At 38.2% G+C, this 22,465-nt stretch overlaps 1 protein-coding gene across 2 annotated transcripts in view; it reads left to right on the forward strand.

Moving 5' to 3' along the window:
• LOC126815630 (synaptic vesicular amine transporter) overlaps window positions 1–22,465 on the forward strand; it is an 80,270-nt gene that overhangs the window by 18,436 nt on the left and 39,369 nt on the right. The window contains exon 2 of one of the 2 annotated variants that reach the window (XM_050541362.2): window positions 9,536–9,585. The exons of the other annotated variant lie outside the window; for it this stretch is intronic. The gene's annotated coding sequence lies outside the window, so the exon portion shown is untranslated. The remainder of the gene's footprint in view (window positions 1–9,535; window positions 9,586–22,465) is intronic. 2 annotated transcript variants of the gene reach the window in all.

The raw sequence follows: 22,465 nt of genomic DNA on the forward strand, positions 1-22,465 counted from the left end.
TTGGAACGGCCCAAGCATGAAGATTGGCTGCTCAGACAAGACAAGTGAAACCCTGGTGATGTTATTAGCTGATATCAAATCGATTTCACCAATCCCCTTTTTCAAATCCCAGGCAAGGCCAGTCCAAAAACATAATTTGCTCTAAGAGTAAATAGAAACTTCCAATACTCGTTTGTCTTTCTAACATAAAACAGTTAATATAACTTTTGTTTACGTTCAATTTGTAGGTTTAAATCATGTGACGTATAAAATTATGTGACGTATATGAAACAAAAATGGTAGATTTGACTTGAATACACTACACGTTGTATGGTCAATTATTGTAAATTTGGGAGGATGTAGAGGGGACGCTTAGTGACAATACTATAAAAATGTCGGACACCTATTTAACGTGAGTTTTGGTTCCCATAGAAACTATATATCTCACCAAATATTATACTAGCTTTCCCCGAATGACCCCATAACATCCCTGGTTGGTGTACACGTAAAAGATCCCTCGACAGCTGGAATCGATGAAGAGTAGGCTTGACTTATCCCGGTTGTTTCAGAGGAGCGGGAGTTTTGTAGATACGTGACAAAAAACAGGATGATCTAACCTCGTGGGTTTCTCCGTATACTATCTCTGGCTCTCTGACTCACTCTCTCCCATCTCTCTCTCTCTCTCTCTCTCTTTCTCCCAGTTATCCAAAGAATTTGGTTATATGCCAGCCTTTAGTTCTATATTGGTGATCAAAGGTACTTGAGTTGTGATTTATGAGTGAAGAATATCTCGACGTCAATTAGTATTAAACAACCACAGAGGATCAAACGTACTCGATATGGTGTCTGATGTCAAAACCAAATGTTGCTCCATCATTTTATAAGCGTCTTCTATCCACTTAACCCAAAGATTGTGCATGCATATACATACTATTATTACACAAGCTTCACAGTTTGTATTTATGCGAGGACTTTATCTTGAAGCGATCGAGTGAGGGATTTTTGTGGGGGATTGGATAAAAACCAATCCCATCTGAAATTAATTTGAACCTCCTATCGTGGTAGTAGAAGCTTTTATGACTATCGCGTATGGTTTTATATAAAGCCTTTTCCCAAGATGGAGGTGACCGAAAAACGGCACAAGAATAATAATGAACATATAATCTATAAATATTACAAATCATGTCATATTTTAAATGGATGCTAATGGAAGCTAGGGGTTGGGGTTAGGGATGGCTAATTACATGTAGTACCAGAGTGTATGAAACAGATGTTAATGGAAGCTAGGGGTTAGAGTTAGGGATGGGTAATTAGTACCTGACTATGTCGATGCTTTACGCGCAGAAGCATATATGGAGATTGTCTGTCTGACTAATTATTGTAAAACGGTAACACAGTGTCTATTTTGTCTAATCTGAGTTGCCGCTATACAATTACTGAGTCTTACACAACTCCCAACCATGATTCATTCAGAACGGAGCCACGGTGGCTCAGTGAGTAGGACACTGGCTCGCTAACCTGGAGGGAGTCACGTTGGCTCAGTGAGTAGGACGCTGGCTCGCTAACCTGGAGACCCCGTGTTTGATCCTTGCGTTGGCAGAGTAAGTTCATTCGGAATTTCCGGCGTGGTTCCCCCTTGTCAGTGATACAGGATAGGGGGTCTCGTTAGGCAAAACGTATACTCGTTCGGATGGGACCCAATACCGAGGCCCCGTCTACACATTGGCAGTTGGAATTCGATATAGTAATACGCCGTATCGTTGCTGTCCGGTCAAAATGCACCTCATGGCACACTGTATGACATAATGGCCGTCTTCATTGGGCCTGTCGGAGCAGAACAGTGGGACGTTAAACCCCAGTATTTATTCAGAACGATCCTTTTGTTTTTTACTGACACTCGTATATTAAACTTACAGATTGGACAATAAAATGGCGCCCCACTCGATACACACTAGATCATTTCGGGAGGACCCGGAGAAAACTCACGAGGTTGGACAAGCTGCCCTACTCCTTGTCACGTACAAGCGAGGAATCGAAACCACGCTTTAAACCACTAGATCACCCGACTCCCAAAATGTCGTCCATGACCAGCCTCTCTCTCTATAGGGCTAGAGCTACATGGTTTGTTAAAAGACCCATCTGCGCCTCCAACTGAAGATATTGAAGCCACACGTGACTGTGAAATATAATGAAATGGGGTTTAACGTCCTACTGTTCTGCTGCGACTGGGATATTGAAGACTGGCATACGCCATACAGTGTGCTATGAGGGAAATTTTGCCCGGACAACGGCACTACGGCCTACTCCTATATCGAATTTCAACTGCCACGAGATCTTTCACGTGCACGCCAATGTGTACACGGAAACCACTCAGGGAAATCCCGATGAAATTACTCGGTCAATGCAGGGATCGAACACCCAACCTCCAGATTAGCGAGTCAGCGTCTTACCCACTGAGCCACCGTGGCTTCCATGTGTCTGTGATATCTTCCTTGGAGGAAGCATACCCTTCTACTTCCACATATACGAGGGGGGGGGGTGGATGGCTGAATGGCTGAATGGTTAGCACATGCGCGCTGTACCATAAAGTCTGTCATTGAGGCAACTGGCGTGGTTTCGATTCCCCGGTTGTACGTGACAAGGAGTAGGGTCGCCTGTCCAACCTCGTGGGTTTTTTCCGGGTTCTCCGGTTTCCTCCCACTGATAAAGACCCCTACGCGCAAGCGAATTATTGAAATAAAATTAAAGCATATGTTGGTCCCGAAATGACCTAGTTTGTGTTGAGTGGATGTTAAAACCCATTTTTCTCTCTCTCCACATATACGCTATATTGACTCATTAACTTCCGTCCGCGTTCATACTGGAGGTTAGAGTGGGAGCGGACAAGACAAGGGAATGAAATGGACAGTTTCAATATTCTAAGATGGACTACAAAACCAAACCGGCAATTGTTGACGACATGCAGGAAAAGACTAAGACCACGAGGATGAGAGATGATATAAATCATATAGAGACCAGGACAAATTGATCGAGTATAAAAACCATCTCAAGATTTTTCCTGTGCACTTTAAGGAGTTGTTGACAACAAGGTTACAGAAAGCGATGTTATACGATTGCATTCCGATAATGTTAAGTTCTATTTCGTCTTGGTTAATAAACACGACATAAAAGGAAGAGCTGATTTTTTTATATATATTTATTTACAACAATTATGTCTCGATGTTTTATTGCCTAACCGTCTCTCTGATGATTGGTTATTTTTATGTAGTATTATGTTTCATATATTGGATATAGTCGGTATCTTTGATGTTTGATTTGAACTGGTTTCAGTGATAGCTTGTTATTATATTGGATACAGTCTCGATGCGTGTTTTGTTTTAATGTCGGGGTTCCTGTTTCATTGAAGCACAAACTGTTCATCAATATGTATTTATAGACGTGAAATAAACAATATAATATCAACCCCGGACAAATATTTGGTTTTGTCATACAGAATGTACAAATGTGCGAGGATCGTCGAATTGTTTAGAGTTAAATCTCAGACCCAACCCCCTCCACCCCCATCAATTATAAAACCATTAGGCCTAAGTTACATTAAAGGGACAATAACATTCTTGCTGGCTAGACAGCTCCAGAAAATAATAAATAGCCATATTCTAAGTACTAGATGTGTTAGTGTCCTACTTGTTGTGTAAATTATCCATTAAATCCTATTTTACTTGTCCAGAGGGTTCAAAAATATTTTAAAATCCAAGTCACATTTGAAAAGCTTTACGTCAGGATTTTCAAATCATTTAGTTGAATTTTTCCAATTTTTTAAACTAGGTGTGTTAAGATGAAATTTGTATCATCAATTAATTGAAATATTGTAAAATAGTACAATTTGTTGACCAGAATAAAGATTGGGACATATTATTCAGTTACAACAAGAGTGGTATTGAGCTTTTAATTAATCAGTGTACGATGCATGACCCAAGGTCCCCCGGCCACCCACCCCCAACCCCTAGGGTTACGCTGTTCTCTGTGGTGTTGTTATTTTATTATGTATAGTTTTATAAATAATAATATGTAGTTTTTATTATATTGGGTAAACACGGATATCTGTATTCGCTGAGAGAATTCATCAGTAACGCGGATCTTCCAGATTGGATATTAGTGTTAGCTGAGGGACTGTATCGGTACTTCACTGCCCGGTTGCCTCTTGACTGGGTGTATGATGGACGATCTGACAAGGAACGAACAACCGAAGATTCATTTGTGTACTTGTTGACATGCACAAAAAATGGAGATGTGATCGTAACGGTGCTAAAATTCACTTTGGTCAAAACGGCTATAATTTGGTAAAACGGTCCGAAGTTTGGTAAAATGGCCCGAACTTTGATAAACACGGCCTAAACGTTAGTTAAAAACGTCGATATTTTAGTCAAATAGCCACAAAATACTAATAAATGTTTTTTGAAACAATAGACATTAAATATCGACTGACTGATATTCATTTGTCTTTCTATGAATTTGGGACAGATATTCCACTATCTGATCAACATTGCTCTCATAGCACTAATCATGGTGTATGCCTGTCTTCATTAGCCGGGATGGTACAGCAAAATAGTACGTTTCATTTATAGACGATATTCCAGGAATATCCCTGATCTTAGTATACGTGAAATGAAATTGCATGAAATGAAATCGTGTTTAACGTCCTACTGTTCAGCTCCGAACTGGGCTAATGAAGACGGGCATACGCCATACAGTGTACTATGAGGGGAAATTTTTGCCCGGACAGCGACACTACCGCCTACTCTTATATCGAATTCCAACTGTCAAGGGATCTTTTACGTGCACGCCAATGTGTACACGGGACCTCGGTTTTTCGTCCCCTCCGAACGACTAGACAGCTGTTCTTGTCAGGCCCTCCGTCCTGCATCACTAACAAGGGGGAATCACGCCGGAAAATCTGGATGAACTTTCTCGGCCAATGCAGGGATCGAACACCCACCCGACCTCCGGGTAGTAAATACGTATTTTCCAGAATAAAATTTCGAAACAAATCAAGGCATAGCAGTAATTTAGCCGATATTATTAATATTGTATGGCACTAAAAAGACATTTGTTGAATGTCGTCTGGGTTTAAAATCGATGTATATAATCTATAGCCAAGTAAACAATGGAAGATTTACTAGAGACAATAGATTCGAGTTTCTACTTAGTATTTGTTGACTTTATGTTGAGATATTGTTGTGATAAATGTTGAACCTATTGTAAGGGAATCAGAACAACCTCATTCTATTATATACTGGATTCTCTATAATCATTATGTTAACAAACCACCCAACAATATCTATTTTTATCATCGTATTCAAATAACAATTCAAAGTTGTTATTTTGGGTCTGCGGCGCTCAGTGGGATAGGCGCATTTCCATATTGTGAGTTTCGTTTTACAATTGAAACCCTCAGGCGCATTTCTATATTGTAGCGTTTCGTTTTTAAATTGAAACCCCCAGACAATGTATTGGCGTTTCGTTTTAAAATTAGAACTATTATTAAAATCTATTGGTCGTCATATAAAGATGCATTATATAACAGCTAATTTGGCATATAAATTATTATTTAGACATTTATTCACATAACAAATTCCGTAGATTATCGGATGGCGCAGATGATGGAAACGGATTTTAATACGATCGTCTTATAATGCCAATACGTCAAACATTGATAACGTCACTCAGAATTAAGTAATTTGAATGAATTTTGAACTATCTATTTTGGAATTAATATATCAAGAACGGCAGTCCGTCCTCGTTATCCAAAGCTTATATAATGCATCTTTGTAAATGTTGAATCAGGTCATTTCAGTATTTACAAAAAAATAATCATTTAAAGGTATTTAATAACTAGATAGAGTAAAAAGTTGAGAAAATAAATGAATTAATAGTTTTCCATAAGTATATGTTATAGTTTTCTTTTATTTTAAAAAATCTGATGAATTGAAAATTTGTCAAAATCGGCACCTCTGCCACACCTGAAGTCTTCGCTGGAATATTTAGGTGACAGATTTGTAATCTAATAGAATACAATCCGGGGCAATATTTTCTATGTTGATGTATTTATTTTTATTTTGTTTTCTTAATTAAAAATGATAAATAATCAATTTAACCGTGGAGAATTTGATATTGTCCTCAAAATTAAAATGGCACACTGGGGAAGTGGGGAGGGGGGGGGGGTCTTTAATATAGCATTATTGTCGTTTACCTTTCATATAAAAAGGTATATCACCATAGTGATTACTGGGAGGATACTCGTGATCACAAGCAGTATATTCATAATTACGCGTAGGTTACTCGTGATTACAAGTACGATACTCGTAATTACAAGTACGATACTCGTGATTACAAGTACGATACACGTGATTACAAGTACGATACACGTGATTACAAGTAGGATAATCATTGCATGCCTCCACGATTGTCTATCTCGTTCCTCCATATTTATTATTCGTTTCGTCTGTCATTTGAATCAATAATTTATGCTTTATTTCCGGTTCCGGGTCATCTAGAATCTCGCACGCTATTGAATTTGAAGAATACGAAAGGTTTACTGCAACCAAGATACAAAAACTAATTGCAACCCAATCCTAAAGATAGCATCTGGGTTTTCCCATGGGGAAGTTATATGATTGATAACTATCAGAATATACATTCCTGAATTTGTCTTGTAGGGTATCGATAATGTTCATCAGAGTGATTTATCAAATTGGGATTGAAGTAGGACCAGAATAGATTATGGTGAATTTAAAACTAATCTCATTTTTACTCAACCTGAAATTAGCTTAGGATTTTAAAATAACCCCTGACTAAAATACTGTTTAACTAACTAAGAGGTCTTGGGTTCTTTCCTGGTGGCGAACGTTCCTCGGAATTGTCCGGCTTGGTTTCCCCTTTGTCAGTAGACTGGCAAGGAAAGCGCGTCTAGCTGTTCCGGTGGGTCGAAAAATGGGGTCAATGACAGTTGGAATCTGACGAAAAGTAGGTAGGAACGCCGGTGCCCGAACAAGAATTCAAATTGAGCTCCGGGAGAAATAAAGTTGAGCTCTGGGAGAAATCAAATTGAGCTCTGGGAGAAATTAAATTGGGCTCTGGGAGAAATCAAATTGAGCCCTGGGAGAAATCTAATTGAGCTCTAACAGAAAACATGTTTGAATTACAACAGAAAGATCGGAACATAAACAATGGGGGGCTTTCTTGGGTGAACAGTTCATACAGCTCACAAACACTTCATAGTCTAGCTACAACGTCAATGGCTATTGGTCCAATGCCCTCGTATGTGACACTTTAGAAATCGTGACGTCAGCGGCGTAACGTCTTACTTAAAAGAGCCAATATACAGATTAGATTTGTGTGTTAGGTTTGAACCTGATGTCTGTTTTCGTCTGTTGCTTGCCGATATGTTGTCGATTCGCCATTAGTTCCCTTCCTTTACAACCGTTACTCCTCACTGATTTCATGTTGTATTTAGCGGGAAGATGGCCAACGCAGACGGCTAGTCAGATGATCACTTCCGGTATTTAGGGATAATGAATACAGGCTGTTCATCAGACATCACGTGACGCCTATATCATAAAATAAACAGACATACGATAAAATACGTCAGAATTCTTGTAAAACCCCAACAATATAAACATCATCAAGGACATATTAAAAGGGTATAAATAATGTTTGTGCTCCTTTTTTTTTGGGGGGGGGGGTAAATTCGAGGGAAAATCTGCAGAGAGAGAGAAATGGGGTTTAACGTCCACTCGACACAAACTAGGTCATTTCGGGACTAACACATGGTTCAATTTTTAATTTCAATAATTCGCTTGCGCGTACGGGTCTTTAGCAGTGGAAGGAAACCCGGGGACCCGGAGAAAAACCCAAATCTGCAACAAGAAATAAATTCCTAGTAATATTTGATGTTAATCGTCATAGTTAGATATTGCCTTATTATTAATTGATAAAGACGAGAGGGTCCTTGTCGTAACATGGCTGGAAATAAACTTTTAAATAAGTGCTATTCTATTTAATTGTGTCAAGTTGTATGCCTGTTTAATAATAAAAGTACATCTCAATCGCGTAGCTCCCCATCAATGAGGTTCAAGAGTTAAAATATGCGGCGCCCAACACACAGATGTTTTTTCAAAGTTAGATTTTGCTAAACGCGGCACACGTAACATTTAGAGTTAAATTGCGCGCCACGCGTCAGAAAGAGTTTTGAGAGACTGCGCGGCACACAGCACACAGTACATTTACAGTTAAGTTGCGCGGCTCCTGACACACAGGATTCGTTTCAGGTAAATTTCGCAGTCGTCCCAGCACGATAAATTCCCATAAACACGAGTTATTTAAAAAGGATTTTTAATCTTAAAAATATCATTCGATGAAGTAGGGGTTGAATGTGGTGTTTAAAAACAACACAAAAAATATTAGGATGGTCAAATGATAAAGTGTGATGGGGGAGAGGGGTGTTTAATAAAACAAAATGTCCTGTTAGTAAAAGATGAAGGGATGGATTTAGTAATGATGAGAGAATTAACCATTGGATAGATACAGGCAGTCAATATGACGACTGTAATATTTAGACGCCATTTTCTTTCATTAAAAACCTTCTATCGGTTCATCTGGTATACTGAGTACCATATCCACTATTCTCCAGCCAAACCTAACTTATCCACTATTCTCCAGCCAAACGCTATCATTTTGGTATTATTGTCAATGAAAACATCAATGAAAAATAAATCTCTATTCTCTCTGTCCGGCTTATCTGACATGCGGTCGTTCTGCTCTAGGTAACACGTGTGTGATATATATGTTCTTGGCACGATCCACGGTAAACCTATCGTTGATACGTTACTCAATATCAGAAACAAATTACTGGAACCCGTGTCGTCCTCCACGTCAGATAGATATATCACACTAGCCACACACTTCGCTTTATACTAAAATATCTCTCATTCCAGATCGACTTTCTCCATGGATAATTTTTAAAGTATCTAATGTCAGTGTTATCTTATCGTTGGGTTGCAGGTCTCAACGTGACCTAATATGGGGCTTAGGTAAACGAGGGAAAATGATTGATTTTCCGCGACAAGAATGACCGTTACCATAACTGCCAAATAACTGAACGTTAACGCCTCCGCTATTGGCAGATAAGACAGAGAATTTGGGCAAAGAGTGATATTGACAGAAGTCATATGCGAGGTTGTGTGTTCTGTTCTGTTAATCGATTTATCATATAACGTTGAATGATGGAATAGATTATTAAAATAAATCTCAGAGACAGAGAGAGGGGAGGGGGGGGAGCTATACTATGACGAACCCGAGATCGAATCCGTGACTTGCCAAGAGCGAGAGAGAGAGAGAGGGGGGTGGGGGTGTATGCTATACTATGACGACCCCGAGATCGAATCCGTGACTTGCCAAGAGCGAGAGAGAAATAAAATGAAAATCGTTTAACGCCCTTCTTTTCCGCAACAACTCGTGCACTAACTCAACAAAACTTTTTTGTTAATATTCGTTTCAGAGCACAGTTGGGGGGAATCCGCAGAACCCGGAGAAAACCCACGACGTTAGGTAGGCCACCTGACTTATTAACAAAATTAAAATACTATAGTGTGCCGAATTGTTCCAAGGTTGCAGGGCAACGAAATTGTTTTTAATTTCTATTTTCGTCTATAAAAAAATCACAGCGGTCGTTTAGCAGTTACGTGTTTGTTTGGTCCAGTAAACGTTGCCTGGATGTGGGGCAACAGAGCGACGATTAAATAGTAATTTAAATCTGATTAATTCTCAAAGTGAACTGTTCATATCCTTCACTGGAGGCTTCAATCGTGTTCACCCATTTCACCATGGCTGATCAATAATGGCGAGCTAAATACCAACATGCAATCACAGAGAAGCAATTCATTGCGACGATTTTTATCTGGTCGGGCTACACACCAAATTACCGTACAATTGACATACGGATTAAATGTCTAATAAAATTGCAAATAGTTCGTGCTTTCTTCTGCTTGTAATGAAAGCCAGAAATTATGGTTGTTATTCATGACCAGGATTTGGTAAACAAGCCTTATCATTCATTGTTATCGCATTCATTGAATAATTCACCGGTGTGAATAATTAAAAAAGAGAAAAACAGCTGATGTAACTAGTCTCTGTATCCTACCGTAGAACAGACTCAATAATACCTCATTTAATCAGTTAAAATTTGGTTAATAGTAAGGCACAGTTATTAATATGTAAAAAATAAAGTTCATTTTCCGGACAATTTCCATGTTTGGTCTTTTTATTCCATGCTAACATTCATTAATTGACATTTAATTAAGAAATCAAGGGTAGATAATCTATCTGCTTGAATTCAATAGGGCCCATTAAAACATTTTACCAAACACTTATAGGTATCAATGAATATTCAGAATCCCAACTGACTCAACTGAGAAAAGAGAATCTCCTACGAGTCAAAAAATATCAACACAAGTCGATAATGTAACAAAAGAACGAGGCTGTTGATATTTTTTTGATATCAAAAAAGATGATTAGAAGATCTTATTTATCACCCAATAAAACATTCTACAGTAGATATCGCTTGTGTGATAAATATCATAATCTACTGCGATATCTCCTTAGGAGATATCGCTTTACATGCATTTGTTTGGTCAGTTAAAAAGGAACTACCTTTTTGTATTTTCAAAGAACAGTTCATTTTTTATTAAAAGTAACTCCTTGTTTATTAAAAATGAATTATTTTTATTTGATTGACTTTGATGGAAACACTGGGTCAATATAAAGGACTTTGCAATGGATGAATTGCTGTCAAAAAATGATGTATCACTACGCCGTAATGTAATCAGATTCAGTAAAAGTGAAATCTATAACAAAGAATTATATTTATTTATTTGTGCATGTAAGAAAGGATTGGGTGATAAATAAAATCTCCTACTCGTCTTTTTTGATATTAAAAAATATCAACACTCGTCGATAAAGTAAAAAAAACTCGGCAGAGCCTTCTTTTTTGTTACTTTATCAACTTGTGTTGATATTTTTTTATATCAAAAAAGACGAGTAGGAGATTCTCTATTTATCACCCAACCCTTTCTTACCCTTTCGTGGGTATAAATCAAATTGCTGTAAAGCTAGGAGATATCGTTCAGTGAAAGTTATCATACAAGCTATATCTACTGTGTGGTAATATTGTTGAGTAAAAGTTGTCATACAAGCTATATCTACTGTAGAATGTGTGGTAATTACAATTCTAAAATAACTGATAGGTAATTATATAACATTGACAACAATCAGACCTAAGACTTTGTTATAATTAGAGGTCAATGTCCTGTATAATCTGTGGTCTTAAAGGCTCAATACCACTCTTGTTGTAACTGAATAATATGTCCCAATCTTTATTCTGGTCAACAAATTGTACTATTTTACAATATTCCAATTAATTGATGATACAAATTTCATCTTAACACACCTAATTTAAAAAAATAGAAAATTCCAACTAAAAGATTTGAAAAGCCTAACGTAAACCTTTTCAAATGTGACTTGGATTTAAAAATATTTTCGAACCCTCTGGACAAGTAAAATAGGGTGTAATGGATAATTTAGACAACAGGTAGGACTCTTAAACATCTAGTACTTAGAATAAGGCTATTATTTATTTTCTGGAGCTGTCAAGCCAGCAAGAGTGTTATTGTCCCTTTAACCAATACGATCTTATTTATGGCCCAATGCCACATGGAATATTAGAAACTCTGATTCTATTTAACAAAAACCATTATGGCACGAACTTGATGAATTTATATCTGGATGAAATTCAAGATAGTAATAAATAAAATAAAATGAAATGAGGTTTAACGTCCTACTGTTCTGTCCGTACTAGGAGAATGAAAGACGTCGAGATTGTAATTCCAAATCAGTCCAAGAAGTTTTAATTTCCTAACCAGTAGTTTCAGATTCTGATATCGATTATGTCGCTGTTGCATATAGTACAAGAGGCAGGACATACTTACTCTTTCTGGAACACCCTATATCCACGCACTCTATCAGAGCACCCGATATTACTTAATCACAATGATGTGTGCCGTACAAGAGGCAGGATAAACTTACCTTTCCTGTAACACCCGACGTCCAGCTAAGAAATGAAATGGGGTTTAACGCCCTGCTGTTCTGCTCCAACTGGGCTAATGAAGACAGGCATACGCCATACAGTGTGCTATGATGCGATAACTTTTGCCCGGCAGCAGCGTTACGGCCTACTCTTATATCCAATTCCAACTTCCAAGAGGTCTTTTACGTGCACGCCAATGTGTACACGGGACCTCTGATTTTTGTCCCATCCGAACTACTAGACAGCTGTCCGTGTTTTGCCCTCCGCGCTGCACCACTGACAAGGAGTACCCACGCCGGAAAATCCCAATGAACTTGCTCGGCCAACACCGAAAAGTGAACCCACAACCTCCAAGCTAGCGAGCCTGTGTCTTACTCACTAAGCTATCGTGGCGTCCCGTCCAGCTAAGAACATTCGATACCACGTATTACTTAGTTATAGTGATGGATATCGTACTTGAGGTAGAGTATGATTACTTTTTGTAGGACCGAAGGTGAGATGCCTTCGTCTTACTGACTGAGCCATCGTGGCTCCCCGTCAAACTAAGAACATCCGATACCACGTATTACTTAATTATAGTGATAGATATCGTACATTAGGTAGAGTATGATTACCCTTTCTAGAACACCATTTTATGATGATGACTTCTACTATTATATAATCAAATTTCTAGAGTTTTCTGTCGATTTTTAGAGTTTTCTGTCAGTGATTTATTCCACAATAGCTGTTGGTAATTATTGTGATAAAATATCTTGAAGACTGTTGGAAACAGAGAAATACGCGAAATCTTCTAGTTAACTTGTAAATCACATGTATTTTATACCGGTTACTGATTCTACAATCAGACGGTTTTTATATTCATGAATATAAATGTCTAGATTGGTATTTTATGGAGAGACATCGCTTACGCCATTGTCAGACAAGATGTTGTTTTTATATCATTTTATGGCAATGATGTCAAAATCACAAGCTTTAAGCCAGAAGAGTTCAGTGGGCCGTCGTAGAGAGGGAGTCTTGGGTTAACTCGATGTTTTGATAAAGACAAGGGAACCTCATGTAGAAAGGTCGCACAGTGGGCCGTCGCAGAGAGAGAGTCTTGGGTTAACTCGATGGTTTGATAATGACAAGAGAATCTCATGTAGAAAGGTCGTAGAGAGGGAGTCTTGGGTTAACTCGATGTTTTGATGACAAGAGAATCTCATGTAGAAAGGTTACTCAGTATTTAAAAGAATATTATTCCTTAGAATTACTTCCTGGATTTCTGGTTTGTTTTAAACTGAGAAAAAAATGTCCGAGCAATATTTGCCGTACAGCACACTGTATGCCATCATTATCCCGGTTGGCGTAGAAAAGTAGGACGTTAAACCCCAATTCAACTCATTTCCGAACGTCCATAAATTAATCAAATGCTACATTAATCTATCTTGGCCTTACTAGAATAATTCATTCAAAATTATTACTTCAACATATATTCATTAAAATAGTTCAATATTACACCATGTATAAACCTCCATCTCCATCTGTTTCTGTAGATGCAGCAAGAAATGACAATTAAAACAGATTAAAAAATAACCTAAAATACAAAAAGTGATGTATTTATATTGTCTCCCATTTGTTTTTGTTTTGAGTGACGCGTGGCATATCAAGTTTACCCCCGGCTCTCGGATCGATTCACTTGATTTGATTTTATTTGTCTCTGTAACCTGGAGGTCCCGTGCTCGATCCCTGCGTAAACCAAGAATATTCACCCCCCCACCCCCCACCCCCTTGCCATTGGTATATGACAGAAATCCTGGCAAGGCACAACGTATAGCCGTTCGGATGGTACGAAAACCCGAGGTCCCGTGTACACATTGGCGTATACGTAAATGAACACTTGCCAGTTGGAATTCGATATAAGAATAGATCGATGCGCCTTCGTACCGGCAAAAATGTCCCTCATAGCACACTGCCCGTCTTCATTAGCCCAGTTGGAGCAGAACAGTAGGACGCTAAAGCCCATTTCATTTCATGTCCTTTCATTTTGTTGTTTCTTACTTACACTTTCTGTTTGTTGTGTGTCATGTTCGTATGTTTGTCCTTTTGGGTTTGTTTATCTGTGGTGTGGTTTGGATGCACCTTACGTTTACTTTTTAAATACAATAACACTTTGAATAATACGAGTTTTAACTGATGTAACTGGATATAATCCGTATAAATAATGTATAAGCGATATGCTTGTCAAATAATAACCAAGGTTCGGATATCTGTAATTAAACTATGTTTTTATCAGATTTAACATAGTCTGAATAATCTGATATTTCATGTGTTTAGAGAACTTGGGTCAAATACAGAAACGTGGGATATTAAACCCTTTTTTATTTTATTTCACTGTTTTGTTTCACTTTAGTCGGATTGGTTACGTTTCCTGTAACCACATGCGATGGTTTTATCCAAAGCTAAAAATCCCTTTCAAAGTTTGTATATTAATTATGTACGCCATGTTTGTTTCAGAGTTTGTATAATAATTATGTAAGCCATGTTGGTTTCAAAGTTTGTATATTAATTATGTACGCCAAGTTGGTTTCAGAGTTTGTATAATATACATGTACTCCATGTTGGTTTCAGAGTTTGTATAATAATCATATACATTTACCCCATGTGCCGGATTTAGGACAAATGAGGTCCTGTGCTAGTTACTGGGGCCCTGAAGGAGGTAGGCAGGGCATGTCTACATGGCTGTCTGACATACTTGCTTAGAAAATTTAGAAGTAGTTAAAATAGCACATGTTATCTGATTAATAATTAATTTTATCATGTTTTAGGAAAATGTTTAAATTATTCGGAAGGAAGATGACCCCAGACACCCCCACCCACCCCCGGACCATCGGGGCCCTGTGCTTAAGCACACCTAAGTATAATGCGACACTGCTCCAAGTTAATCATTCCAAGAAAGCTAGAAATGGAGGACGTATGAGCCTGTCGAGGAGAGAATATATATAAATCTAAAAGGACACAGAGCTTCCTAGTAAGATAACTAATGACAATAGCTAATGTTTGCGCCATGAGGTATTTTTGATAATTCCACAAAGTCTAGTCTGGGAGATTCTTGTCTCTGTAGCTGATTTTACCTATTTCTATGGTGGGCTGATGGTCGACAGGAAGTCGCACCTAAATGATGAGTCTATATATAAAAACAAATATCTGAATTGCGATCCAATTTTAAATTTAGACTTTCAAAGAAAAAAAAAGGTTCAGTCAATTATCATGCCTATAATGAGTATGATTTATTGAGAAAGTCAAGATATTTTTGTATTGCGGTAAAATATTGTTGGTTTGTTGGTCGAGTCAAGCCTCATTAACGACGCTAATTGTTAAATATTACAACAAAGGCTCGACTATTTTCGGAATATTCTATCATTTAGTTTGCTACTCTGCCTAATTATACAATCGATATTCATTTATATGCATGCATACCATTGTCGATTCTAACAACTCGGGCATCACGCTCACAGTCGCCATATTGACGTGTATATAGTACACGTCAGATAATAACCAATGACGTCAATGTAAACGAATTCAAAAAACAAAAAAGCAAATGAAACGAAACGAACTGATTTTTTTATTATTCGTAATTTTGATTGTTATATCAGTGAATAGTAATTCGTATTTTATAATAGTTTTATCAATAAGTATAATTGTATTATTATTGATTTTCTATAAGTGCGAACGTTAATTAAATAATGCTAATTGAAATATTGTGTTAATATCTACAACATATTATGACAAGGTAAGCCCGGGTGTTTGTTTTTAGCTCTGGGGTAGGTCCACACGCCTACTTTATAGAATTATTGATGGATTCAGTTCTAGTGAAAGTATCAATTAAATATTAGAGTTTATTAATATCGTCTTATTATACACCTGAAATGCCATCTGAATAATACTTCATATATAATGATTGATGACGCTACTTATAGAGACATTCCGCCCAGTAGTCATAAAGCCGTGTAGTCATTGATGACGTTACTTGTAGAGACATTCCGTCCAGTAGTCATTGATGACGTTACCTATAGAGACATTCCGTCCAGTAGTCATTGATGACGCTACTTATAGAGACATTCCGTCCAGTAGTCATTGATGACGCTACTTAAAGAGACATTCCGACCAGTAATCATAAAGCCATGACGTACTACAATGCCAATTATTTATAGTTGTTGGTGGTGCTACTTAAAGAGACATTTCACCCATAAAAAAAATTGATAGTACTGCTACTTAAACAGGTATTCCGTCCAATAGTCAAACTCAAATACTATTTAATAGTGTTACTTAAAGCGACATCCGTCCAATAGTCAAACTTAAATACTAATTAATTGTATTACTTAAAGCGACATTCCGTCCAATAGTCAAACTTAAATACTAATTAATTGTATTACTTAAAGCGACATTCCGTCCAATAGTCAAACTTAAATACTAATTAATTGTATTACTTAAAGCGACATTCCGTCCAATAGTCAAACTTAAATACTAATTAATTGTATTACTTAAAGCGACATTCCGTCCAATAGTCAAACTTAAATACTAATTAATTGTATTACTTAAAGCGAAATTCCGTCCAATAGTCAAACTCAAATACTAATTAATAATGTTACTTAAAGCGACATTCCGTCGAAAAGGATTACTCATACAGTAATTTACCAGTTAGTGGCGATTTGAATATAACAAAATTAACACCGTTATATGGTAGAACAATCACTGTTTGATAGCGATACGAGTATATTTATAGAAACGTCGTGTCTGTGTATAAACAAGTGATTGGTGTTCAGTATAACTGTATTAATTCTATCATACTGTAATTAATGGTACTACTTTAAAAGACATTCCGTACAATATATATAGTCAGATACTTAAAGGGAAATTCCATCTAATCACTTTAGGATTTAGATTGGGTTGGGTGGGTATGTCATTCAGTCAACTGGCGTGGTTTCGAATCCCCGGTTGTACGTGACAAGGAGTAGGGTCGCCTGTCCAACTTCGTGGGTTTTCTCCTGGTCCTTCGGTCTCCTCCCACTGCTAAAGACCCCTACGCTCAAGTGAATTATTGAAATAAAGTTGAACCATATGTTAGTCCCGAAATGACCTAGTTTGTGTTGAGTGGACGTTAAACCCCACTTCTCTCTCTCTCTCTCTCTCTTTCTCTCTCCCTCTCTCCCTCTCTCTCTGGGTTGGGTGGGAACCAAAAGATCTTATAAAAGGGGCATACTCTAGCAGGACCATGGGTCGCCAAGGTACAATATAATATCGATATTTACCAAAATACTAAAAAATGAAACGAAATCGGGTTTAACGTCCTACTGTTCTTCTCCGGCTGTTCTAATGAAGACGGGCATACGTCATACAGTTTGCTATGGGGAAAAGTTTGCCCGGACAGCCGCGCTACGGCCAACTCGTATATCGCAATTTAACAGCCGCGGGATCATTTACAATCTAAATATATATAATCAGTTTAATGACCACACCACATATAAACAAAACCGGGGACAAGACATTTCAAATAATAGACAACAAACTTAAATATTAAATCAAGTGTAAGGATCCGTAGGCCAGTCGTAGACCAGTCGTAAGCCATGACTGCGTTGTATCGTAATTATTATAAGAAACCGAAATTTTGTAACCTCTGCAACACAAGATTATTTACTAATTACGTAATTATCCGGGAATACACGGAAATAGTCGGAGATTTACAGATTAATTAATTGCATAGTTCAAATAAAATCACCGCCATCTTGTAATTTGAGTAAATGTTATATTGGGAATCAGTTTGGTATTTTCCAATCTCAACATAAATTATTCAATGTCTGTTTGTTATTAATTCATTGATAGAACAGTCTTAAATTAAATGGCGGACGGTGAATGATATCCGGTCTGTCTGAGATAACGAACCCTTGAGCTAGGAGAATATTGGCAGAGAGGGTTTAGGGGGGTTTATTGGACAATGAAAGTGTTGTACACGGGATATAGTGAATGCTAAATGAGTTAATTTAATCGTTGTATCGAGTATTTACATCTAGAAATAGGAAATAGAGATTTCTATTGAAACATGGTGTAATTAATCCACCGTTTGGTAAACCGACTCCTCGTAACACGAGACACTTTCATTTCTTTAAAGTGGTAATATTGATATTAATATATAAAAACCGACCAGGCCAAGTCTTTCTTAAAGGTGTAATATTAACATTAATTTATAAAAACCGACAAGGTCCAATCTTTGTTAAAATAGTAATATAATTATTAATTTATAAAATCCAACCATGTCCAGTCTTTGTTAAAGTAAAAATATTTTTAATAATTTATAAATACCGACCAGGTCGAGTCTTTATACTATATTATGGTTATCTTCAACTTATTGAATCATAAAAAAAACCTACACATTTGAAAACTCTTAATTTCTGATCACAGAATCTAAACGAAAACTGGAATCTATCTAGTAAATGATTCTACCGGTGTCTGTGAAACGTTCATGTCCTATTTTTTTTAAATCTAGCTACCCGCCATTTATTCTGTCACAAACAACAACAGCTTTCATTAATGATTTGTATAAACTTTCGGTGTCATTAGCTCGATTGGTGCAGAACCATAGGCGTAGGAGCCGGGGGGGCAGGGGGGGGGGGGCATATGCCCCCCAAAAAAATTATTTTCGGGCAATGAAAAATTCGACGACCTTTTTTTTCTATTAACGTTTAGAGACAAAATATAACTAACTTATTTCTATGAGATCCACACTGCCCGAAAAGTATTTTCTCGTCTTTTTCTTGTCCACTGCATATGCCCGAAAATATGCCCGAAGCTCTCTTATGATAGGTATGCCCGAAAAAACGGTATTGCCCGAAAATAGGTATTGCCCGAAAAACGGGCATCGGGCCGGAAAGCGGCAGAGGAAACTAGCAGTAAAACGCGTTTGCGACCGTCAAATATTCCAAAATTCGCCTCTCAAAGAAAACCGGCGCCGCTGTCTATAAATCCGAAATTTTTCGGGCATTTCTAGTTTTGCTTCCCTAACTGTCATCGAGCCCTAATAAAACACTAACTTTACTTTTCTTATAATTGAATATCACGAATTTGTACTGAATTGACTATGGATTAAAACATTTTATCTGGAGCCACTCTACTTTGTGCGACATTTTTCAGGCATCGATTATTATTTGTGAATGCAGATGCAACAGTCTGATTGGATGGTTAGAATTCAGAGTGGGATTTCAGTTACAAAACCATTGGATACTTTTGGAGTTGCTTACACGGGCTAGAATAGCAGAAAACGCATTTACGGTGATTAAATTTTCAAATTGTTCTCCGGGAGGGTGAGGCCTCCATATACCGCGCGACGATTGATTGGTTGTTTGGAATTCGGGTCAGCCAGGTAGGCTATATTGGACCAAATTGAAGTTGCTGTATTCACAGACTGGAATAACAGGAAAACGCGTTTGCGGCAGTTACATTTTCAAAATTTTCTCCCAACGATCCCGTCTTCGTTGACTGTAAACGATTGATTGGAATTCGAGTCAGCCACCTTAATAAGGCTATAATATATATTCGACCACTTTGAAGTTGCTTTGTTCACCGGCTGAAATAGCAGGAAAACGCGTTTGCGACAGTTAAATTTTCAAAATTTTCTCCTAACGGTACCGTCTTCGAGGACTGTAAACGATTGATTGGAATTCCGAGTCAGCCACCTTAATTAGGCTATATTAGACCGCTTGAAGTTGCTTTGTTCACTGGTTGAAATATCGGGAAAACGCGTTTGCGGCAGTTAAATTTTCAAAATTTACTCCTAACGGTCCCGTCTTCGAGGACTGTAAACGATTGATTGGAATTCCGAGTCAGCCACCTTAATTAGGCTATATTAGACCACTTTGAAGTTGCTTTGTTCAACGGCTGCAATAGCAGGAAAACGTGTTTGCAGCCGTCAAATATTCCAAAATTGTCTTTGGGGGGGGGGGGTATACAAGGTCGCTGCTGTCTGTAAACCCGAAATTTTTTCGGGCATTTCGGGTTCTGCCCCCCCCCCTAACTGTCATCGAGCCCCTACGCCTATGTGCAGAACAGATAGACGTTAAACCCCACTTCATTTCTATCTTCCTTTAATGCGAAAGATGTTGGTTTTACCTCGCCAAGTGGGTGCAGAAAAGTAGGACGTTCAACCTCATTTCATTTGGTTTTGCCTCGGCGGGGGTGAACTATGACCCCTGCCCACAGATGTAGCCCGTTAAGCATTTAATACTACTCGTTTTATTCCGTAACTTTGATCACTCGGTATGTTGAGCATCGTCCGCCACGGTCATAGTTTATCAAAACTATGTTTACAAACAAAGTAAATGATTTGATTGTAGTGGAAGAACAGCATGAAAAATAATTAACTAAACCTGCGAATTAAAGCTAAACGAAGGGTCTTCATATTGATTCGTTCATATAAAAAGTAATTGTAGAAATATTTGAAGGATTCGCATTCATTGGATGGAATATCAGTTTGGATACGAACATTTGTCTAAGAAAGTTGTTAAGGGGTCTCACGTGTAGCATGGATTCTTATCTTGGTCGTGAGAGAGAGAGAGAGAGAGAGAGAGAGAGAGAGGGGGGGGGTAAATGGGTCATTTCGGGACTAACATTTGGTACAGTTGTTTTTCAACAATTCGCTTGTTCGAAAGGGTCTTTAACTAAAAAGGGTGTGGGGGGGGGGGGGGGGTGCTGAACGACCTGGAGAAAACCCATGGAATTTGACAGGCGACCCTACTTCGTGTCACGTTCAAACCTTGTATCAAAACCACGCCACTTGACTCAACGACAGACCGTATAATCGAAAACGCATGCGTTAGATGTTTTATATCACCCACTCCCTGTATTCATTTGTTAGGATTATGATTAACTTCACCACACACCAGTGATTTCTATCTCAGCATGTGAGAATTCTCCACTACCGCAATCGGTTCAATAAAACCAGGTTATTGTAGGCGTGGTTGTGTTGCTAAGTGATGATATGTCTATATGAGTTATGTAATAAAGATATGATATATAAGGAACCAAACTGTGAGATATACACCCATATATTATATTAATATGATGTCATCACGATATATTCTACTTGATGTTCTAGATGTAGATCAAAACACACTAGGAGGGGCGATAACTCTCGCGTTCACCTAATCATCTAATTCTTTCACTCTAATTTATCTGGCTCTTTATAATTTCATAATGTGGATGATACAATTCCCCATCCCTGTGTAATAATTACAGAAATCGTCGAAACGTAATGGTAAAGTGTGTGTGTCAAAAATTCGCTTGTTCACGGGATTCGCAGAGAAAGGGGAGGGGAGGGGGCGATGAAAACCAGCAGGGTAGCCTAATTCAGGCGTCGTTTATTACGTACAAACATTGACTTGTATAGATGATAGATCTGTTGATCTACAGGGTAAGATCACTAACCATCCCTATCCAACCATAAACCCACATGGTTCAACTCTCTCTATCCGGCCATAAAGCCACACGGTTCAACTTTCTCACACTAACCCTCTCTATCCACACGGTTCTACTTTCTCACACTAACCCTCTCTGTCCGACCATAAACCCACACGGTTTAACTTTCTCACACTAACCATCCTTATCCGACCATAAACCCACTTGGTTCAACTCTCTCTATCCGGCCATAAACCCACACGGTTCAACTTTCTCACACTAACCCTCTCTATCCGACCATAAACCCACTTGGTTCAACTCTCTCTATCCGGTCATAAACCCACGCGCTTCAACTTTCTCACACTAACCCTCCTTATCCGACCATAAACCCACATGGTTCAACTCTCTCTATCCGGCCATAAACCCACTCGGTTCAACTTTCTCACACTAACCCTCTCTATCCGACCATAAACCCTAACCGTCTCTATCCGACCATTAAACTTGTCTAAATTATGACGTTTTATTGCGCGTGTGTTTGAGAACTGAAGTATCCCCATGTTAATACAGAATAAGATTGATCATTGATCAGTTTCTGTGATTGGCCTCAGTATGGACGATCTTCTCACCAAATTAATTCTATATATACCATGTTAACCATTCTATTAATTAGTCATGGTCCCACTAGTCATGTCAACAGCTAATAATATTTACACTGGCTCAATAACATCTCGTCAAAACACGTTTCAAGGGATTCGGCATCTTCTCACCTCGCTTGGTCGTCTTAACCTGGATTTATGAAATGAAGTGGGGTTTAACGTCCTACTGTTCTACCCGACTGGGCTAATGAAGACGGGCATACGCCATACAGTGTGCTATGAGAGCAATTTTGCCCGGACAGTGGCGCTACGGCCTATTCTTATATCG

Source organism: Patella vulgata, chromosome 3 (genome assembly GCF_932274485.2).
Source record: "Patella vulgata chromosome 3, xgPatVulg1.2, whole genome shotgun sequence".
Classification (NCBI taxonomy): Eukaryota; Metazoa; Mollusca; class Gastropoda; family Patellidae; genus Patella; species Patella vulgata.